The sequence below is a fragment of the Protomyctophum bolini genome, assembly GCF_963924005.1.
Source record: "Protomyctophum bolini genome assembly, chromosome: 21".
NCBI lineage: Eukaryota > Metazoa > Chordata > Actinopteri > Myctophiformes > Myctophidae > Protomyctophum > Protomyctophum bolini.
The window spans coordinates 8,275,933-8,299,440 of record NC_137882.1 but is presented as its reverse complement, the minus strand read 5'-3'; the positions used below and the strand labels follow the sequence as shown (position 1 = coordinate 8,299,440).

Here is a 23,508-nt window from a genome sequence, read left to right as displayed (position 1 = left end):
GTAAATAAGGAAGATTGTCGGCCCGTAAACCAAGGAAGCTTAGAGAAGGAAAGGTAATGGTCACGTGACTGGGCTGCGCGCTGACACCTTTATGGACACTTTCAAGGGAGCCAAAACTCGCACTGGAAGTTCCATGAATACATGTCAGTGAATGGAGCCAGCTGGACATGCTCATGATGGAGAAAAAAAACATTATTTCTGATTCTGAACAATTGAGACCTTTGTCATATAATCGGTTCAGGAATATAAAAGAAGACATATCAGTATCGCAGGTTGTTTTCTAATCCCTCGCTTTTCGATGTGCACAGTATATCATTATATCATTTTAACCCATTCTGAACGGGAACCCGTTTTGGTGCTGGCATCATGTTATGCTTTAGCTATTGAAAAATAGCAGATCTACAAGCTCATAGCGCGCCACCGAGTGGCGCGCTACGAGCTTGTAGGTCTGCTATTTTTGAAAAATCGAAGAGCGACTGACATTTTTAGAATCCGATCTCAGGTCAGAATGGGTTCATCAGACCAGTGTGTGTCCAGGTGGAAACCTCGTATGAATCTGATCTCAGGTCAGAATGGGTTAATTGAGGATCTAAACAGCAGCAGGTATCGTTTCTACTCTCTTTCTCTGAGATTTGGCTGCCTACGAGCTTGTAGATCTGCTATTTTGGAAAAATCTTGAAAATGTGTGCAAATCTTTGAATATATATTCTTTCCCATGAGTGAACGCTTTTAACTCAAATCTCTGGAACATAATTTTTAGAAATGGTGGTCTGCGGCCAAATATATATCATTCTGGGGGTCCTTGACATGAAATATAGTTTGAGAACCACTGATATAGAAACAGGTTTTTCTGAAAACTGTCATGATTTAGACTTCTCATTTTCCACAGACCAATAATTGAACAGTCACCGGCTCATATTAGGGGCTGCTGGCCGCATGTCTAAACATTACTTTTCTGCACAGCACACCATCCATAGTCACTCAGTGAGGAGACCTATACGACGACTACTATTGAAGCTGTGACTTTAATGGCTTAGTGTTGCTTTTCAGTGTGGAGAGACGGGGTGATTGAGTTAATAGTTTTGTGTCTGTCGTGTGTGAGAGTGAGGTCCTCAGCAGTGGTCAGAACGCGACCCCGTTTTCCGCCCCGAGGTGGGAGGGGCTGGAGGGAGTGCCGTGGCTTGTGATTAGGTGAGACAGTCAGTGAGGTAGGGAGCGCTCCGTTATGTTCATTGTAGGGGCGACGAGGATTTACTTATTATCGTGTCACAATCCGGACGGGGCTGAGTCGGCTCAAGTAAACTTTTGCAACGTTCGCCACGGCAACTCGTTGGCTTTAGCTCGCTCGGCGGTGTGTCTCGTAGCTCAAGTTCGTTTCAGACGGCGCCCCTCCACCACGGTCTAAAACTAGGGTGAAAGTTCCGCCCACCACGGGGCATGAAACTAGCCGTCAGAACAATGCAGGGACAGAGAATGACAAGAGAGTGGACCATCGCCAGTGTTGCCAATTTAGCGGCACACTACTGGGCTGGCGCTTTGGCATGGTGGGGGGGGGGTTCAGATGAGCATATGGAATGATTCTGTACAGGCCATATATGGAGTGTGTCTTGAGTGTACACTACAGGGTTTGATGAGTTCAGATAAACATTTGGAATGTTAGAACAGGTCAGCTCCATATATGGAGAACTAAGTGTGGCAGCGGAGGCAGTGTCTTGAGTGTACAGGGTTTGATGAGGGCCCAGGTAGAGCCGGGCCTTAATTTTCAGGCCTGTTGAATGGAAAGGTATCAGTCAAAAGGGAGACATCGAAGGTGTCTCCCTTTTGATGGGTAGGGAGGATCAACATATTGAATGTCAGAACAGGTCAACTCCATATATGGAAATTTAAGGGTTTGAGGTTTGAGGTCAGATGTAGAGTTGCTGGCCGGCTCCATGTATGCAGATCTAGGTGATGATCCAGTCTTCTCCATGCATGGCTATCCAGGGTTTTATGAGGTCAGTGTCTGATCTTCATATATGAAGACGGCGTCGACCATATATGGTGGCGGGACGTGTCACGAGGTGTAACGGGCTGACGCCCATATATGGTGGTGTGACCTGACGGACGGACGGACAGACAGGTTTTCATATTATTATCTGCGACCTACTGTCGCAACAAGTTCACAGCACGTCGACACATTGTGAGCTTGTGGATCGACTATTTTCAAATAGCCAATGCATTATGGGGTTATTATTGTACTAATGTATTTAAATGGCTTAATTAATTGAATAGGACCACAATGGTCCTAGGGCCCCTAGGGCTTTTAACAATCATTGTACCGGTGAATCATACCCTGTACTAATTGCAAACTGTTAATACAGTAATCAATCACTGAATCAATCGGTAGATTTAAACTGCTCTCGACCTGGCTCGCTTCTTTTGGGCTCGTTTTCATAATAAACCAGGTTGCTTATTTCTCTCGCAACATCTGGCAACAGCACCTGGCCATATATCCCTGCCATCTCACTGGTCTGGCTCCTTGCCGTACGTAACTGTGAACCCCCTCGTTGAGTGATTTTTTACATCCTCTCACATCCCCCTGTATCCAGGGGGAAAAAAACCTCATGGACAAGGGCAAGAGCAAGGTGGGGGGGGTGGGGGGGTGGGGTGGGGTTTGTGGGTGGTAGAAGGCAACAAAGAAAGAAAGAAAAAAGGAAAAACCCCCAGCATACGTTGGTTCTCCAGTTTTTCCATTATAAGCACAGATACAATGGTGCATTCATCAGGCTGCACTCAGCGCTAATTTCCCTGTAGGCAATGTGCTCCATTTCACTGTCTGCTTTAAAAAAAAAAGAAGAAAAAAATCACCCCCAACCAACCGCCACCCCCCCATCTCCTCTCTTCTGCTTCCTTCTCCTCCTCCTCCTCCTCCTCTTCAGCAAAATGCTGATATGTGTGTAGGAAGAGTGCTTATTTTTCCTCATCCATTACCGGATTAATTAAAAAGTGGCTCTTGCCAATGCCCAGACGGATACTCCCCAATACTTCAAATGAGCTTAACCCATTCTGACCTGAGATCAGATTCATACGAGGTTTCCACTGGACAACACACTGGTCTGATGAACCCATTCTGACCTGAGATCAGATTCTAAAAAAATGTCAGTCGTTCTTCGATTATTCAAAAATAGCAGACCTACAAGCTCGTATCGCGCCACTCGGTGGCGCGATATGAGCTTGTAGATCTGCTATTTTTCAATACATAAAGCGTAACATGATGCCAACACCAAAATGGGTGCCCGGTCAGAATGGGTTAATCACCATAGCACTCCCTAATCTCCTGATTTAAAGAATTGCTTTGGAACATACAGTACTGACAACTGGACTATCACGATACCCCCCACCCCCAAAAAAAGAGGCTTTTATCTGGGAATATGTTGCGCATTGACTCGGTTCCCTGGCTGCTCTGGCAAGCCATCAGCTTGTATTTATTTATATTTTTGATTTGTAGCACTGGAAGTGCAGCTATTTGATGGGGGTGGGTGGGTGGGGGGGGGCTCTCATCTTGGACACCCTACTTACAGATTTGTCTGTGTTCTAGTGACATGTTGACGCTCCCTGCGCACACAGGGATAGACTTGTGTTCTGGGGAGATAGTGCTCTGTGTGTGTGTGTGTGTGTGTGTGTGTGTGTGTGTGTGTGTGCGCGTGTGCGTGTGCACATACGCACGCGCACGCTAAAGGCAGGCATTCTCTTGTAGGTCTTTGTTGTGCAGTGCACATGTCATGATGGATTTGGTCACTGGCGGCAGTGAGCGAGACTGACACGGGAGCATGCAGAGCTGCATGCCTGCAGGAAATAAACACAAGCTCAGCCTATTGTGGCCGTTTCTCTCTCTCTCTCTTATTGTGGCCGTTTCTCTCTCTCTCTCTCTCTGCAGTGCTCTTTCTTTTTTTGTCCCACAGCGATATAAACTCCCGCTGTCTAAATGCGTGGCTTGTTTGTTCGCTCTCTGGAATAAGAGGAGATTAAATAAATAACATACAAACAAACAAGCGTGCTTGAATCACATTACAACTTAAGCGAGTTGCCATTTTCTTCATATCCTCCGCGATTCCTTGCTTCTTCATCCGTTGATTAATTAATCCCCCCCCCCCCCGTCATTAATTGTTTATCGGCATGCATTGCTTTAATATTCCCATGACCAAATGAATGTGAATGGTTGTGTATTCATATGCAAAATAGTGCTTTCAGGCCAATTTATCAGCTAATTGCAGATAGGGTAAACTGAAATCCCCAATAAATACCATATGATACAAGTCCGAATATATTAGTCATTATGGCTGAAGCAAGTTGATACATGCAACATTGTAGTATATCATATAGCATGACAGATTTATGTATTTAATTAAAGGAGATATAGCCCACCCCCCAAACAATCTTATTTTCTATCAATTTCACACCCCATGAAGCCTTGAATTCATGGAGATTTTTGTGATTTTTTTTTTCTCGCATTTCTAAGCCAATAATTTGATGAACATCTGAGGCTCCTATACTGACCGATGACCCGGCCGTCATATTATTGGCTTAGGAATGCGACAAAAAAAGTAAAACCCCCAAAATCTCCATTGAATTTAAGGCTTCGTGCGGTGTGTAATGGATAGAAAATAAGCCATCTTTTGGGTGAACTGCTCCTTTTAACCCATTCTGAACGGGAACCCATATTGGTGTTAGCATCATGTTATGCTTTAGCTATTGAAAAATAGCAGATCTACAAGCTCATAGCGCGCCACCGAGTGGCGCGCTACGAGCTTGTAGGTCTGCTACTTTTTGAAAAATCGAAGAGCGACTGACATTTTTAGAATCTGATCTCAGGTCAGAATGGGTTAAGACGGGAGGGGGACGTGTGCGTTTTGGGGGCTCGTCAGAGAACTCTGTGTCCAGGTGCCAGTCGTCAGCTGGAGACTGGCAGCTATAATGCCCACTGTGTCCTGTGGGTCCCCCCGCGTGTGCTGACCCACAATCCTCTGCTACTGCGGCTCTACGCGCCGGGTCCACAGAGAGAGCAATTAATCCTCCCCGTTCTCCAGGCTCCTATTTGCATAAAGATCTCAAAGAGACTGAGGGGATAGAGATACTGCAGCCGCTATGCTTAATTTATGCCACGTTGCCGAACATGGCTGATCTGCGAGCTCACGGCGCATGGCGGTTGAGACGTGTCGTGAGCTTGTAGATCGGCTATTTCTGGCACGCAACACCGGCGAATGTCAGAGTACAACTCTGGGCTTTAGTCTTGGGGTTGATGCGGCGCGGAGTGTTTCTAATCTGCCGGCGCAACAGACTCCCTCTCTCCTCTCACCTGCGCTTTGCACCCTTTTCATGTTCCGTTCCGCCGAGTGCCGAACAGCGGGAGGTCCCCGGAGTACTTTATCTGAGGTCTGAAGCGAAACCCCCGCGCTGTTGCCGGATTCACTTCCCCGCCCGGAACTGCCAGTTTATACAGCACCCTTCGTGGATGACAACAATGCAAGGGTAGATGTGTCTAAAGTGGTAGATTGCCCGATTCACCGGCAAGGACAAAACCCCTATTGTTGCCATCCGTCTCTGACAATTGGAAAAACAGCCCGAATAAATCATTCATTCATCCCCGCTGTCAGTTAAAAAGCAGCTCGTGAACAACGTTACACGCAAACGAGACCCATGATGGGGGGGAAATAGCAGGGGGAATCGACCTATCCCAGATCTTGTGTGTGTGTGTGCGTGTGCGTCTGTGCGTGTGTATGTGTGGGGGAGAATGGCATTGGCCTTGTCTTTGCTTTCTGCATGGCTGCATGAGCGTGCTCAGGTCCGGAGGGCAGCCAGTCAGAGAGAGAGTGAGAGAGGGGTCGCATGCTTACTCTGCCTGGGTTGGGTGGATGTCCCCTGTAAACCCCCGCCTCTGGCCTCCGGCCCTGTGCTAGGGGGGACACTGGCCTCCCCCTCCTTCCCCATGTACCATCTGCTTCCCAAATACGGAGCCACCCAGGCTGTGGGGGACCATTGGCCTGAAGAGTGGAAGCTGGAGGAGGGCTAGATCGTTTCCCCAAACAGCGGGTCGGGAGCCATTTGTGGGTCATGGACCCATTTTTATGGGTCACGACTTTGAGTAAAAATCTAATGTTCTTTTCTCTATATTTAAAAAATATATATATATTTGAAAAGTGTTTTTTTTATACATACAACAAACAAATCTAAGAAATTCTATGAATAAAAATAATGAATAAGAAGTATAGCGAAGCCACACGTGTGCTTGTAGATGTGCTATTTTCACAAGTTTGGGTCCCGCGCAAAACGTCTAATCTCTGTTTTGTGTCTCAAGCTGAAACGTTTGTGAACCACTGTGCTACGGAGTGGCAGTGAAAGACAAAGGCTTTGTATATGTACAGCTTTTTGTGTGCAACATATCTTATCTCAAGAACCTGATCGGTTATTTTTGGCTAGTATCGTGTAATTGATATACAGGACCACAATGGGAACAAGCACTATACAGCTCTTTGTGTTATCTTCTTAGCATCATTGTATAATTGTACCGCTGTAGTGTTTAGAAACTGTTTCAATCAAAAGTAGCACTAGATATTACCCCCCCATCCCCCCCAGCCCCCACTCCAATATATCCCCTCTGGTTATCTGAAGCATGAGGGATGCTTCTCTCCTGAACATGTGCTGCTTAGACCGGCATACCAAAGAGTCAAAGACAGACGGTAAAATTCCCGTGCCATTTTTACACTCTCTGGAGTCATATAATTAACTTTCAGGGCTTTCGCTGTGGTCTGCGATTGATTGTGACGGATATAATGTGCCTTCCGTGTGATAAATGTGGGGACGAGCGGACAGACACCGGATCCTGATTTATTAACAAAAATGTGGAAAATGTATTAAAAAAAAGAAAAAAAGTCGAAAATGTATAATGGACTGTCGGAGACCCCCATCAAGATAAGGGTTAAGTAACTAACTTAAGGAAGGGCCGCCGCCGCAATGTAATCCTGCATTCAACAACGCAGCCGAGCGAGCACTGCTCCTTTGCAACTAACGAACGAGCCACCTGGGGGGAAGAGGGGCTTGATGATTGTTCATTAGCAAACTCAGTGGGAGCCTGCACTCGACCAACCCGCCGAGGATCTGGGATTAGACGCTCTGCTCTCGCCCGGAGCGGTCTCATGCATTCTGCGGTGGAGCAAGAGAAATAAAAGATGTATAGTCTCATCGCTCAACAACCACAAATATGGTTTTCTACAAGGAAGCATCCTTGTATTGCGTTGTTGGCAAACAAAGGAATGTTTATTTCATGCCAGGGGAGACACAGTTGGTTCTTGCATTGTGCTTTGCGTAGTTATACATGTGTGACTATCTGTGTATGCACAGTTGCACACGCGCGTGTGCAACCCCACACACACACACACACACACACGCCTCACAAGCGGAGAGCAGCCTAAAGTCATTAATGTTAATGTATATGTGCACTGCATTCCCGGCCTATTCCCTGTGCATGAGACTCTATATATAGGACTGTAATGATAGCCAGCTTGGGGAGATGAGAGCAGTCGAATTAATAAGCCTTGGTGGAAGATCTCGGCGTCGTCTCCAGACAATGCCGTGGCTCTCTCTGTGGAGAGAAGCACAGATGAAATGTTAAAGAGCCCCCTTTTTTCTAACCCCCCCCCACCACCCCCCCCTTCCTCCCTCTCTCCGTTTCTTTCATTGCATCTCGGCGAGATGACAATGAATGGATGTCTGGTGCTGCTAGAGCCAAAATGGTTCTGTGTCAAATTGGAAATTCATTCCAGTCTCCTCTGTCTGAAGCATCTTGAGATTCGTGTGCTCGTCTGATTTATTGATGAGCCCCGGGAGCAATCTGTGTATGATTTTTTTCTGTAAAGGGGTTAGAAGAGGGTTAAGTTAAGGATGATGTCGTATGATCATCATGCTAAAGAGAGCAGTATACATCCTAGATTCAGTAGACAATGGCGACAAACTGCAGTCAGAATACCAGTGCTGTGTAGTCCAGACAGTACCTTTCCTATTCTGAATACCAGTGCTGTGTACTGTAGTCCAGACAGTACCTTTCCTATTCTGAATACCAGTGCTGTGTACTGTAGTCCAGACAGTACCTTTCCTATTCTGAATACCAGTGCTGTGTAGTCCAGACAGTACCTTTCCTATTCTGAATACCAGTGCTGTGTACTGTAGTCCAGACAGTACCTTTCCTATTCTGAATACCAGTGCTGTGTACTGTAGTCCAGACAGTACCTTTCCTATTCTGAAAGTATAGTACAGGTACTGCAGCGTCCAAATATATATGGTTGAAACTTTATACTTGTTTGTTTCGATGGCACCGCCCCTGCATATGAATGAACAATACATACAGTATCAATGCAATGTAAATACACCAGACTTACATCCGCACTCGCCACCAAAAAAAAAAAAAACAAGTGCATTACACAGGGAAAATCAACAGCATACATACAAAAACAGAGGTACAAAAGGTGCAAAGTATATAAAATTAGTTTAAGGCTATAGGATTAAAACAACATTTTGACTTTGCTCATAAAACGAAAGAGCCTCGGCTTTGTGAACGGACTATATGGCAGCAGACGGCATTATCGGCGGGCGTAATACACACCATCTTTTATCCCAGTGCAGCCAAGTGCAACAGAGTGATTTTAGGACAAGACCCCTTTCTCTCTCTCTCTCTCTCTCTCTCTCTCGCCCGCTGCTGTGATGTGTGGCCAGATGAGTCGGCACCCAACCAGACGTGGGTGAGCTAGGGATAAAGATGCCCGTTGCTAGGAGTGATCGACAGTCTCAACCCCCCCCCCCCCCCCCCCCCCACACACACACACACACACACACACACACACACACACTCCACACAGTGTGTGTGTGTGTGTGTGTGTGTGTGTGTGAGTGTACAGCGTGCAGTTCTAGCTGTTTCCTGGAGCTGCCCCCCCCCCCTGGAGGTCCGGCTTCCTGAGATGTGACGAGCGGGTGGCGAATGTGTAACCTCTCTGTTAGCAGCATTGTATTGTCGCTCCCTGGGGTACGAAACCTCCCATCTCCAGATTTGGACTTTTTTGTGTTTTTTTTTTTTTTAATTTGATCGTCACCCCATAAGGCAGTGGGTTTTCAACCCTACGAGAGATAACAGGCAAAAACATCCATCAAATTAACAATTGTTCTACATCCTCTAATTGTGCAGACTTCTTGTAAATTAAGTAATTAACCCATTCTGAACGGGAACCCATTTTGGTGTTAGCATTATGTTGTGCTTTAACTATTGAAAAATAGCAGATCTACAAGCTCATAGCGCGCCACCGAGTGGCGCGCTACGAGCTTGTAGGTCTGCTATTTTTGAAAAATCGAAGAACGACTGACATTTTTTAGAATCTGATCTCGGGTCAGAATGGGTTCATCAGACCCAGTGTGTGTCCAGTGGAAACCTCGTATGAATCTGATCTCAGGTCAGAACAGAATGGGTTAACTCTTGGACCCCTACGGGTCCATTTGGTTTTTATTTTACACTCTCAAGATCTAATCCAGGTCCATTTGGTCATTCAGCTGGGAATCCCTTCAAGGACCGGCAGGTCCCCGCACCAGTATAGGCTGATGAGAACCACTGCTATACGGCATCACACAGAAGCCTCAAAAGTACAGCAGATCTACATGCTCTGAGCTTGTAGATCTGCTACATTTTGCTAGAATAGTTGTGGATATACAGTAGGCCTATGAGGTTTCCACCCCGACAGAGACTATGGGCTGTATATCCCCCAGCTATGTGCATGTGGGCGACTGCATGGGGAGCTTTGTGGCTTCCGTGGGAATGTTTGGCGCAAACATTATCACTGGGCCGAGTGCTGCTGCTGCTGCTGCCGCGGCTTTGAGATGCGAAATGTCTCTACATTAAAAGCAAGCCCAGGCCATAATGGAATCGTCGGTTAGATTACAGCGGTGTGTGTTTTTTTTTTTTCTTGTACTGTGGCATAGATAGACTAAGCCTTAAGCCGCATGTTAGGCAGCCCAAATGAACCGCGATCCTAATAGAGCTCAATGGAGCCTCGCAGAGGACTCTTTATTAGTCCTCTAAGGCTAAGCAGTGCCCCCTAAATCGGCTGGGGAGGGGGGGGGGGGGGGGGTGTTAGGTTTCCCCTTCAGGTCTGAACTGGATTGACCCCCTCCAGGGGTCACGACCCCTTTCCTGTTCACTTTAAGTCAGTGATTTTGTGACATAGCCGCTTTAATGTGGACAAAACGGAGGGCTATTGTACCCGTGTGTGCTCACCGCCACTCCAGACAGCTGTTGGCGGCCATTAACGTTCGACCGAGCAAAGTCACATTCAGATGCTAATCAATCGATCAATATTTGTTCCTCTTGTTTTCGTCCGCCGCAAAGTGAATTAGGCGATTTTGAAATGTGGCCGACCGCCGCGGTGTTGTTTGGCAACACGCGCAATGTGTCCTCTGAAAAGGTCTCTCTGCAATGTGTCCTCTGAAAAGGTCTCTCTGCAATGTGTCCTCTGAAAAGGTCTCCGGCGCAATGTGTCCTCTGAAAAGGTCTCCGGCGCGAACCCAGAAATGATTTTTCTGCCTTTTTTATATTTTTGTCACAACTTGGAAGAGGTGCCGACGAACAGTAGAAAGTACTCATTATGCAGAATGTTTTATTTTTGAAAATATAGCAGATCTACAAGATCACAATGTTTCGCGTCGTGGCACATTGTGAGCTTGTAGATGTTATCAAAATCTACAAAGTAACTAGTAACTAAAGATTTCAAATAAATGTAGTGGAGTAAAAGTACAATATTTGCCTCTGAGATGTAGTGGAGTAAAAGTAATGGAAATTGAAAATAGTAGTACAAATAGAAGTACAAATACCTAAAAAAAAATACTTAAGTAATGTACTTAGTTACTTTATACCACTGGCTGCATGCTCCCGTGGATGACAGGAGGCCAGACGCGTACACACACACACACACACACACACACACACACACACACACACACACACACACACACACACACACACACACACACACACACACACTCTTCACCTGTTTGCTTTGTGTTTGCCATCTGTTCCCGAAGACTGGCTTTACAATACCGCTTTGAGATAACAGGATTTGTATATCACGAATCACTGACGGCCCTACACTGAGCGGTTGAGATTGAAACTCAATATCCAAATAGGATTTTAAAAAAAGAAAATATTTAGTGATCTTCTGGTGGTGTATTTTTGAGTGTGCACACCATTCCAATGACTGGCTTTGTGTGTCCCTATAGCCAAATAAATCGTTGCAGTTTGTTCATTAGTAGAGTTCAACCTAGCTGTATTTAGGCCACGTATTTAAATACTTCCATGTAAGCTGTGTGAAGCTTATTTCACATATTTCAGCATATTTCATCATAATTTTGCCATGCTGGAGTGAGCGAGTGTGAGTGAGCGAGTGGCCGAGATTCTGGGTATTGGAATTTGGCCGTGGATCATTGGACGACCTGCTCTACCTCTTGAGCCACAGTCGCCCTGAACAGCTGCAATACTGCTGGAGTGCTGGGTGACTTAAAGTGGCACTGTTGAGCAGCCTACAGGCCCATTCACACTGACCACTATAACAATAAAGATATAACTAACAACACTGTACCTTACAGACTGAGTACAGTACAGTAACTATCACATCACAATAAAAGTATAGTTGCACCGCTCATTTCACACGTGTGATTTTAATTCATTATAGGCTGTGCTAAACGGCATATTATGGCATCAGACAGTAACAAAGCAAGTATTTGAAAGTAGCTTATTTGTCCAGTGCCAATGATGGCAATTAAATAACAGTGAAACTGAACCACTTTCGCAAAACACCAGGTTACGTTGCCATCTTCATTTCTTTGTTTAATCTTCGGAGCCCTAAACTGAAACATTCTTTCAGGCAGTACATTCAGACCAAATGATATGTATTCTCTGGAACAAGCAGCCCCAAGTATAGGCAAGTCTAAAAGTAAGCAAACAATGCTGTTGTTTACGGAATTTAAGTCTGAGGATTTTACTGTGAGAGTTTCCTTGATGTGGAAATGTCACAAACGAGGCTTCCTAAAATAGCCGCGAATGAACGGAGAAGATCAGAGCTAGCTAGGGAGCATGAGATGGGAGACTCTACAGTGCCTCTCCAAAATCCCTTTTCACCATTTTTAGAGTAGCAGAGGCGCCTCTAAGATTTGTTTAGTACTACAACTCTTTTATGAGTGTTTTTTCCATCTGTTTCACTTGACGTTTATGATGGTGTAAACCTCATGTCTTGTCATTTGTACCAGTGACCTAAAGTGGCACTGTTGAGCAGCATAAAGGGCCATTCACACTGACCACTATAACTATAAGAACTGCAGCCAGCAGCATTGTTGAGCGTCCTGCACTGCTCAGTTCACACATGTGTGATTTTATTTTTTATTCATATGAATATGAAGCATCAACAGACAGAAAATTGATTTGTTACTTCCCCCGAATTTGTTACATTTTCGCCAGAAACTATCAAAATGTCTATCAAATATGTGTGACTGATTTTATTTTTGAAACTCTAAATTTAAGGCCAACTGGAAGTCAGGGGTGCTCAAAAGTGTGCGTGCGTGCTCGGCTCGTGCACTTAACTGACAGGGAAACAACTTTGTTCCCCCATATATTGCACTGCAGTAATCTGATCCTTTTCACACCTACAGCCGGCATACAAATAATGATGATTTGTTGTGTATTAGCTTGTCTGACACAGTGACACCTTAATCGAGGTGAGCAACTGCAGAATGGTCTTTGGGGCGAGAGGCAAGAATGCAGCCAATACACGACGATGATTGCACAACAAAATGGGAACGGTGCAAGACCAGCGCCAGGTCTGGGGAAATAAATAGATAAATTGTCCAGTCATTCGTGCAGGGACATTCAGACCGTTCAGGCACCCCCTCCGCCGCCGTGTCAAGTTCATTTTTGTGACCCAGGCATCCTTTGCACTTGATGTTCTTAGTCTTTCACCAACGTAAAGGCTGCACATTGTGCTCTGACACGTGACGTACTGTATCCCGCGTGCCTTGTCAAAAACGGTGCAAATGCTTCTGTATTTTCTTTTTCATTTGTGGCAACAGAAGAAACAAGCAATAGCAAATTGTTAAGTAACAGATTATTTCTTTGAACAGGACCACCATTGGAAACAAACAAGCCCTCAGGGCTTTTGCGTTATCCTTTTATCACCACTGTACAGTCGTACCACTGTACTATTTACAAACAGTTTGTTGTTAACGTAGTATTCAATCAATCAATTTGCGTTATGTTAGTCATTACACAAACAAAAGTAATCTTGCTTTGTAACGCGTTACCACCGGTCGGGTCCTATTGAGGTTTAGATCTAGATAACTTCAAGATTGCAGTGCACGTCGTGTGAAAGAGGCTTTAATATATTCAACACTCATTGTTCTCCAGCCAGTGGAAACCTTTCATTCTAAGGCCTCCTGCCGTCTCTGCAGCCACACCAGCTCTTGGTTTTTCAAAGAGGGCTTAATCATTTTAATATGAAAGCTGCTAAGTGCCCCCAATAATCACTTTGATGAAATTGAGATAATTTTAAACAGCCCCAGCCACATTTCAGCTTTTCACCTCTTCCTTTCATCATTCCTCCTTCATTCATTCCTCCCTCCTCCGTTTTTTACTAATGCTAGTGGACCTTTTCTTATGTTGTATAATTTACAACCTCTTAGTCGTTCCCAGCTCTTGATTTGATTTATCATGCCTCTGGCTTTCAAGTTTGTCTAGGTTTTCCACCTTTCTTCTTCTTTTTTTTTTTAGCTTTTAGATTCTTGTTGACTAGGGGCTTAATTAGTTGAAAAAATTAATAAAAATGTGATTCTCATGTTTCACAATTATGTGAAACTCTGCAAATAATTATTCAAACACCTTTTTCAGCAGCTGTTGCATCTTGCCCTCATCTCCTCACCATTACACAAGGGTTGATAACCATAACAATGCACAGCCCATCTCCTCGTCCATCAGGCTAACAATGAATCAATTCACCATAATGACCATGGTCATTACAGCATTTGACCAAAGGTATGACACCGACGAGCACAAAGAGCAACACATGCATTATAAAAACATGTATTTCCACCAAAGATCATAATAATAATAATAGCTCGGATTTGATTTCTGAATGCTGTAGTATTCCATAATTCCAAAATACTCCCCCAAAAATATACTGTATAACAAAGAAATAATAATATTGTATATTGTATTTACTGTATTACAAACATGTAGCAAATGGAGACAATAGTGCTCACCTTGAATGTGCTTAAACCCTATATATTTTTCAAAAAAAGGAATTGAAAGAATTCCAAAAAGGTGCATCCAAAATGTAATTCAAGGACAAAGTACTTACATTCCCCCCCCCCCCCTTTTTATTGGCAGACACCTATAAACGAACGCTTACGTTTCATCATTCCACCCTATATATTTTATTGACCGCGTTCCCCCAGGGCTCAGTACTTGGTCCACTGCATTTTCCCCTTTACTCCCAACAATTGCATCTCTACAAGACTCATAGGATTCATGTTAATTTGAAAGGTGATGAATAAGGGCCATACCTTGAAGGTTGTATTAGGAACCAATGTCTGAGGAGCAGCACTAACGTTTACAGGGCTGTCTAGAGTCTGATGCATTATTGGAGTGTATTGTGTTCTATTAGGGTGGGCGAGCTGCATCACTGACCTCCGTCTTATAAATCAGATTATTACATTAGATGGACGACGTTGATTGATGTGTCACGGGGAGATTTATGCTGGCGAGTTGATATGTGGAGAAATCACAACAACCGTTTTGACCTCTTTATCCCCATGACCGACCACTGGTGGAACCGTGGCGTTTTTAGCAATGGAAGGATCAATCAATAATATATATATTCCAACTTAAGGTCTGTCAGTGCCACATGTGCTCCAGATTTAGTTTGAAGATAAATACAAACCCTGTCCTACATTCTGCACGAGCTCAAACTTTTAAACTGGGTGGATATTTACTTTGAAAACAAAGCAGGAGGGGACATGATGGAGCAGTAGGGTAGCAGTGTGGCCTCAAAGCTAGAAGGTCCTGGGACATCATGACTCACGTGCATCAGCCAGTCTGACACCTTGATCGAGCAGTAGAATGGAAACATGCAGCTAGACCATGGCATGCACCAGGCTGTAGTTCAGACACTATTATACAATCTACCTCTACCAGGTGACGTGTTGATTGCTTCAGATTAGCTCAGTACTGTAGGTCAGGAAAGGTTCTCAAACATTTTCATATCAAGGACCCCCAAATGAATTATGTATTAATTGTAATTATGTATGAGTATGTATAATGTATTATGAGTGTCTGTGTCGTGGACTCGTGTTATTTTTTGGCCTATAACTGTTGAACCACTGAAACTTTTCCCTGTATTCCTTATTTCCTTCGATCAGATGATGCATGAAAGTTAATCTATATAGGCTACTAGAATTACCATAATTTTAGCATTTTATTCAAAACACACTGTCATAGAAACTTTATTCAGAATGCCCCTTTTCTTTAAACACAAATACCGTCCTATACCGTTCACCCCTGCGAATTCACAGGATGGTAGGAAGGTATGAAAAAATAGAAACTTCACTGAAATAGCTTATTAAGTTTAAATTATTATTATTATGTTAGCAAATTGTATTAAATCAAGTTATTCAGTAAATTAAAATAGTGATGGTATTATATTAACTTTTGTGGCTAGTATTTAGTTTTTCTCCTCCATCAGTTCCAACTGCCCCAGGCGGTTGTTTGCCATTCAAAGTCATATTTTCTACAGCGCCGTTTCCATTTCACTTCAAGTAGTAGCTTTATTGTTCTATTCAAATAATGACCTTGATAACTGGAGGCAAATCCTAGATAAGTAGTTTAGTTAACTTAGTATAACTTAGTATTTAGTTAAGTAGTATAGTTTAATGTGTGATTGACGGTTAAATCGTTATTTAACATATTTAATCCATTCTGACCTGAGATCAGATTCATACGAGGTTTCCACTGGACACACACTGGTCTGATTAACCCCATTCTGACCTGAGATCAGATTCTAAAAATGTCAGTTGTTCTTCGTTTTTTCTAAAATAGCAGACCTACAAGCTCGTAGCGCGCCACTCGGTGGCGCGCTATGAGCTTGTAGATCTGCTATTTTTCAATAGCTAAAGCATAACATGATGCTAAACACCAAAATGGGTTCCCGTTCAGAATGGGTTAAGTACCAACCAAAAGCTGTTCAGTTTGCTTTCTTTTCATAATATATTACCGGTATACTGTATCAACAACAAATGATTCAAACTTGTCATGTCTCATTGATTATTTAAAATACAGGTGTGTTGAAGGAAGTGAAACTGTGATATTGAGTAACTTTGATCAACTCTAGCCTTGTTATTGTTATGTTGATGTAGCACTGTATTGCGGACAAGATTGCAGTGCACGTCGTGTGAAAGAGGCTTTAACCCATTCTGACCTGAGATCAGATTCATACGAGGTTTCCCACTGGACACACACTGGTCTGATCAACCCATTCTGACCTGAGATCAGATTCTAAAAATGTCAGTCGTTCTTCGATTTTTCAAAAATAGCAGACCTACAAGCTCGTAGCGCGCCACTCGGTGGCGCGCTATGAGCTTGTAGATCTGCTATTTTTCAATAGCTAAAGCATAACATGATGCTACCAGACATACTTGTACATTTTTTTTGAGTTGAGACAAATAAACCTTCTTTATATCATCAATACAATGACGTAAGCTACACTTGAGACCATACATACAGTAGCCTATATATTCCCATTTTAGAGGAATAGCATAAGAAAAATATATAAATTATTCAGTGGTATAAAAACACAGTGTTTTGGCCTTCAACACTTGGTTACTTTCTGTACCTAACAGTGTGTGAAAAGGCAGGCATATAATGGGAATAGTGGGCAGAGCTCACCTCAATCCATGACTGAGGACACCCGGGGACATGGATTTGGAATGAATCAGAAATCAGACAATTTAATAGGTTACAAATACAGTCTGTGTCAGAGTGAATGGACGCATAAGCCATTATTGTTCCTACAGTATATGGCCATCAAACATATACACACATATCCATAGACAGTGGCCCATGGCATATTTAGGCTGGTGCCACATGAGTGACAAAGATGGAAACGAACTGGTGCAAATTAGTCTTTTGTTGACTTATTTATCACTCCATGTTGCGTTACCTTGGTATCTGTGGCTGCCTTTTGGCAGTGGCAGAGCCTTGTGTTTTATTTATACCGCGTCTCATCATTTATTAAAAACTCAGTCAGTGGGGCAGGCGAGAGCCATTCTAGGCATGGGAGTCGAGTCCACAGCCCGCTCGGAGGGAGCCATCCTTTGCTTCCTGCCAAGTGGGTCTCTCTCTCTCTCTCTCTCTCTCTCTCTCACACACTCTCTCTCTCTGTGTGCCTCCACAGACTGTGTACCAAAAGCCCCGGGAGCCAGAAGGACAAAGGGAGAGAGGAGTAGTGGCAGGTCAGAGTGTCTAAACAACTAGTCTTCAAGAGACAAGAAGGTGGCACACACACACACACACACACACACACACACACACACAAAAAGAAAGCAACATTTTGGAAGGTAACTGCCTTTTTCAGGGTTGACCGTTTTGACACTTGTGTCAGCCGGTGTTGCCGCATCTGCCACTTATATTAAAAGCGAATTTGGGCTAACGTCTCTTGTAAATATTGGTAGTTGCGGATTGCGCGATTTTTTCATTATTATTTAAACCACTTTGTCCCTCCCTAAATCCCCATCTGAAAATGTTTTGTGCCCCTTATCAGATTTGAGTTCAAGTTTCAAATGATCTTCCAGATAAAATATTCCACATTTTATTTCCAGATTATTTTGGAAATAGAAGATCTACAAGCTCACAGCGGGCCGCATCGCGATGCGTTGTGAGCTTGTAGATCGGCCATTTTCAAACGGCCTATATACATCGCTCACAAAATCCAGGTGTCAACCTTCAAAGCATTTCTCCCATCTCACATGAGAGGCAGAGAGGATTCGGGGAATGCTGTTGATGTTGTTGTGTTCTCCTGGAAGGCATCTCGATGGAATATCGACATGATGCTAGAGCCAGACAAAGGATTCAGTCTTATCTTGTAAACGTGTGAAAATTAAAGCTTCAACAAGAAAGCCAGTAATACATAAAGTTGAATATTCTATCATTCAACCGTTTTAGACCCATTCTGCAAAATGCTTTCTAAATCAGTATTTCTCACATTTAGAGATTTTTCTAAAATGGCCAACGTGAACATCTAAAGCGAAACAGATGCTTTCCCAGTGCCTGATGGGTTAAAATAAATTGCTGAAATGATATAATTTTGTCATTTCATCATTTCTAAGCCAATGGATTTCAGAAAATTGCAGTTTATGCAGAGATTCTAAAACGGCAGTCCTTAAAAACCTTGCATCATAATTATATTCAGTTCACTCTTCGTAATGGCTGCGGTGTAGTCATTATCCTATTTTTGGAATCTGAAATGCGAGATCTTTCACTTCTGTGTAATGCACACGCATGACATAACGTATAGGTGTATTTAAAAAGGTATTTAAATCAGTATAAATAGGCCTAGACCTCATTATGGGCTCAGTGCTGTCATAAAACAAAACCCAACCGTTTATTTAACTGAGCCTCAGCTTGGAGCCCTTCAGGTCTCCTCCTGATAAAGGGCTTGTGAACTGAACGCCACACACTTGACCTCAACAAGTCATTTTGCCAACGCCTCATGCATTCCACCGTGGGACAGCCCATTGTCCTAAAGGACAGGAAAAGGCCAACAAAGCGCGATGAAAATTCCCAAAATTCCACCAAACATCAATGTGAAAGGAAAGACCCAGTAGTAACCCCTCTGAGGAATGTCCTACTGCTGTCGCCAATCCGCACTGTCAAGACGGAGGGTGGGGGTGGGGGGTGGAGAGACACATTTTCATAATTTCAAAATGTTAACTAAAGATTATGTGAAAGGACTGCAACAAGCCGCTGGCTCTATTGCGTTGCATGATAATAATCCAGTGGAAGATATTGTGCACACTTCATCTGCCTCACACGCTAAGCATAGTTATTTGTCTCTGTGTAATGCGTGCATGCGGCGGACTGCTATGAAGAATGACTGTGATGACAAATATTGGTTATGTTTAAATATGTATTGTATTTATATGTGGACTGAATAATGATGTGATTCAGACATACCTCAACTCTCAGCGGTGCCGTGTTGCGGGACGGTTGGGGGGCCGCCAGTGGGGGGGGGGGGGGGGGGGGGGTTCTGAAATGACGGCTTTTCAAAATGCGAAATGGCGGCTTTTCAAAATGCGAAACGGGAACTGTACGAGGGGGGGGAAAAAAGAGGGACGCGGCGCGGCATTCCCACACTGCGGTCCCAGGGATACCTCCTCCCGGGCAGTGCATCTGTGGGAAGGAAGGGGCGGCGCCATGTCTTCTGTCCATTTAAATACAAAGTGTTGCCTGTTATAGCACGCCAGACTGCAACACTATCTGCTCCTTTGTGGAGCTCACTTCACTTGCCATGAAAAGGTTGGGAGTAAACAGCGTGCCCTACTGTGATATACTGTAAACATTACTTTGACCCTGACCAGCCATGCTCTATTCATCCGTCCATCCTATCTATCCAGAACACCTAGGCTGTAATATACTATAATATACTGTGATATTACAGTAGCCTATACACCCGTCATCCGCTCCCGTTCAGCCGAGACTCTGACAGTCAAATCACATTCATTATCTGATCTGACAAGTTTCAACAACAGCGAGGAGCATGCTTATATCAACTGATTATATAAGCTTTTTTTGTGCGTGCACATGCTGCATAGTGACTTTGGTACAGTAAGTGTTATATAAGCCATAAAACGTTTTGAACACTACCGGCCTCTGTGACCTTTGGCCAAAAGATGTGTGTCCTGTCCGGGGTGCTCAGTGCACCTGGCATGGAGCTATAAGCAGATCACCTTTTAAGGCACGCATTCTCTGCTGTCTTTTCTTACGATGTCACTGTTCCTGCTCAGCTGTCTTGACTGACAGCCAGATAACAGAGGCATGTGGATAGCACAGAGAAAGTCATCACTTTTCTCGACCATTGTAAAGTCACATCTTTGAGAGTGTGTGTGTGCATGTGTTTGTGGGACCCCAACTCAGACAGATATTGAGAGCTACGGTATACAGAAGTGTTGATTATTGCTTCAGATTATCTCAGTACGGTTTTGAATGATCAGATCATTTTCATTCATATCAAGGACCCCCAAATGAATCGTGCATTTGGACGCGGACCCCAATCTGAAGTTGAACATATTGTGTTACCACCAGGGATCCCCAATATACAATATTCCATGTGTTGTATATTGGGGATCCAAAATGTTTTCAAGATTCTTAGTAAATAGCCGTTGCGACGTTGCACAGCGTAAGCTTTTAGAATTTAGATTGTCTATTTTCATAGCCAATTGTATATAGGATTAAAGTGGATAAACAGATTTTGATGCCATATTAACTAAATTCAATGGGGACCCTTTGGACCCCCTCCTCCCCCCTCAAGAACCCCATTCACTTAATGGGATACCGTTGACAGCAGGTGAGAGGTGATGACGCTTATGAGTTCATTAAAATGGAAAGGCTTGGTTTTACATTTCACTGCAGTGACACAATGCCCCAGAGAGTCGATCTGTGGCTGTCGGAGGTGCTTGTTTTGTCCTAATGTATGATGTCTATACGGTCTCTTCCCTTTGATCTGTGGCGACGGAGAGGCATCAAAGAGACCACTGTGGAGTGTGTGTGTGTGTGTGTGTGTGTGTGTGTGTGTGTGTGTGTGTGTGTGTGTGTGTGTGTGTGTGTGTGTGTGTGTGTGTGTGTGTGTGTGTGTGTGTGTGTGTGTGTGTGTGTGTGTGTGTGTGTGTGTGTGTGTGTGTGTGTGTGTGTGTGTGTGTGTGTGTGTGTGTGTGTGTGTGTGTGTGTGTGTGTGCGTGCGCGTGTGCGTCCCGCCTGTATCTGTGACTGGCTGTGAGTGTCGAGTGTGAGGGGCAGTGATAGAAGAAGTACGCGCATGTTTTACTTGAGTAAAAATATCAATTCTGCAATGTGTTCTGTTACAGTAGAAGTAAAGTAGAAGTCCTGTATCCAAAATTTACTTGAGTAAAAGTACTAAACGTATCGGCATCAAAATATACTTTAAAATACCAAAAGTAAACATACTAATTGTGCGGAATGTCCCATTTCACCATTTCAAAATGTATATAAAATATTTTGAAAATAACTGGTGCTGGATAATCTATACATTGTCTATTTACAAATGCCATAGGGCTGAAGTGGTTAATGTATGTTTTGTAATAATAATCAAAATACCACAATATATCAAAGTAACTAGTAACTAAAGTTAGTGGAGTAGAAGTAAAAGTGTAAAAAATACAAATTGTATTTGAGTACAGTACTTGAGTAAATGTACTTGATTACTTTCCACCACTGGTGAGGGGAGAATTGAAGTCAAAAGGAAATTTCTTTAACAACACAATGGATCGAAGAACATTAATAACATTTTAATAACTAGAACTGCACTCTGCCGAGTGCATACTTGCTTGTTGCACACTAGTAGGCCATAAATGGCCAACTAGTGCGCAAGCAGAGCGCGCAAGTACTTTCGACCGCTGTAAACTGTCACATCTCAGTATCTCTGTGAAGGAACGTTTGAAATGTATAATCATTAGGTGTAACTATTTGCTACCTACCTACTATTTTACAGAAAAATAAATCATTGATATGTGATGAAAAAAAAGGTATATAAACTGAATTAAATTATATTATACAATACAATATAATTATTTTATTACTTATTGTAAATTGTTAATTGTTTTAAATGTATTTAATCTTGGACTATAGTGATATTAATACTAAATCATGATCAGAGTAATATGTGTCTCTAACTTCAATTTCTGTAATAATACTTTCAAATTTGTTAAAAATATACATGATCTAAAATACTTCCGAAATCTGTAGTTGGATTTGTATTTAATTGTTTAAAGCCTAATCTTGACATGAAGGTCTTTATAGTTCTATCTTTTTCAGTATAATGGTCTTCATTGAAATCTCCTATTATCATAATTGCAGAAGTCGGAGATGATAGATACTTTACCATGTTTTTGAGAAATGTGTTTAATTTCGAAAGGTCTGTTTTAGGTGATCTGTACATAAGAATGATATATAGATCTTTATCTTTTACATGTATACATACGTGTTCTACTTTTTCTAAAGCCGTCAACCATTTTTTTGGGTATGCAAGAAAAGCAGCAAATCTGTGCCTGGTTTGCTGGGACCAGATTACACAGATGTCCATTTTTCTTACGTCATCATTGAGAGCTAGTCATACATATACACACCACGTACTCTGGTATACATACGTGTACATATACATATACTATATAGAGTATGTAGTTGTAATTTGATTAGCAGTATACTGTGGTTACTTGGTGCCAAAAAGTGACAGCCGTCAACCATTTTTTTGTGTATGCAAATCTGTGCCTGGTTTGCTGGGACAGAAAAGTGGTTGACGGCTGTCACGTTGAAGAGACCGGGCGAAATTATTACTTGCGTGCTCTGCTTGCGCAAGTAATAACTGTCTATTACCATTTAGGTAGTCACGACGGCTTACCCTGAATGTCACGCCGTTTGAACCATTTTGTTTGGTGGTGCCCCAGAAACGGAACGTTATTGAATATCTTTGCCAGTGTGCTCACGTTTGCACAAACACCCCAGTGTTGTTAGCCTGGGGTTTACATTGATATTCCCATTTCCTCCTCGGTCATTTCTCAGCGTGTGAGTGGTGCGTGCTATAATGGCCACTTGAATCCATTGTTAGATTTCCTAATCACCTGGGTAATTACGGACAGTAGAGAGTAGGCATTCACACACAGAATGTCACGGATTGATGATGGTGAATAGAACTCAGATTGTCGGGTGGGTTATCTTGTGGCGGTGGTGTTGTGCTGTGTACAGTATCACTTTTCATGTATTTGAGGTTGTGATCCTTCATAACTTTTGGACTTTTACGATTCCTTAACGATTCCCTCTTAATTAAAACACCTGCCTGTAAAAAAAACAAAAAAAACAGGGATGAGGGCAGGGAAACAAACCTACCTTCTATGATGTCACTCAGCATCATGAAGGTACTGAAAGACCTGCCCACCTCAGACATCAGCAACATTATGAACATTATAAAAATGTAATTGTCCGGGTGAAAATCACTGGTGTTTAGTAGTTAAGCGCCATTGACACCGAGCACTAGAACTATATCGTTAGCCATTCTATTTTTGAGGGGCGCTAGCCCCTCAATATACCTATACACAGGTTTAATGTTTGTCTTTAGTTCAAAGTTTGTTTAGTAAAGGCATTGACAATGAAGGGAAAATCTGCGTCATAAT

The 23,508-nt window shown here is 43.1% G+C and overlaps 1 protein-coding gene across 1 annotated transcript in view; it reads left to right on the top strand.

The window, feature by feature from the left end:
- csrnp1b (cysteine-serine-rich nuclear protein 1b) overlaps positions 1–23,508 on the top strand; it is a 110,103-nt gene that overhangs the window by 27,207 nt on the left and 59,388 nt on the right. The window contains exon 2 of the mRNA XM_080793936.1: positions 17,505–17,562. The gene's annotated coding sequence lies outside the window, so the exon portion shown is untranslated. The remainder of the gene's footprint in view (positions 1–17,504; positions 17,563–23,508) is intronic.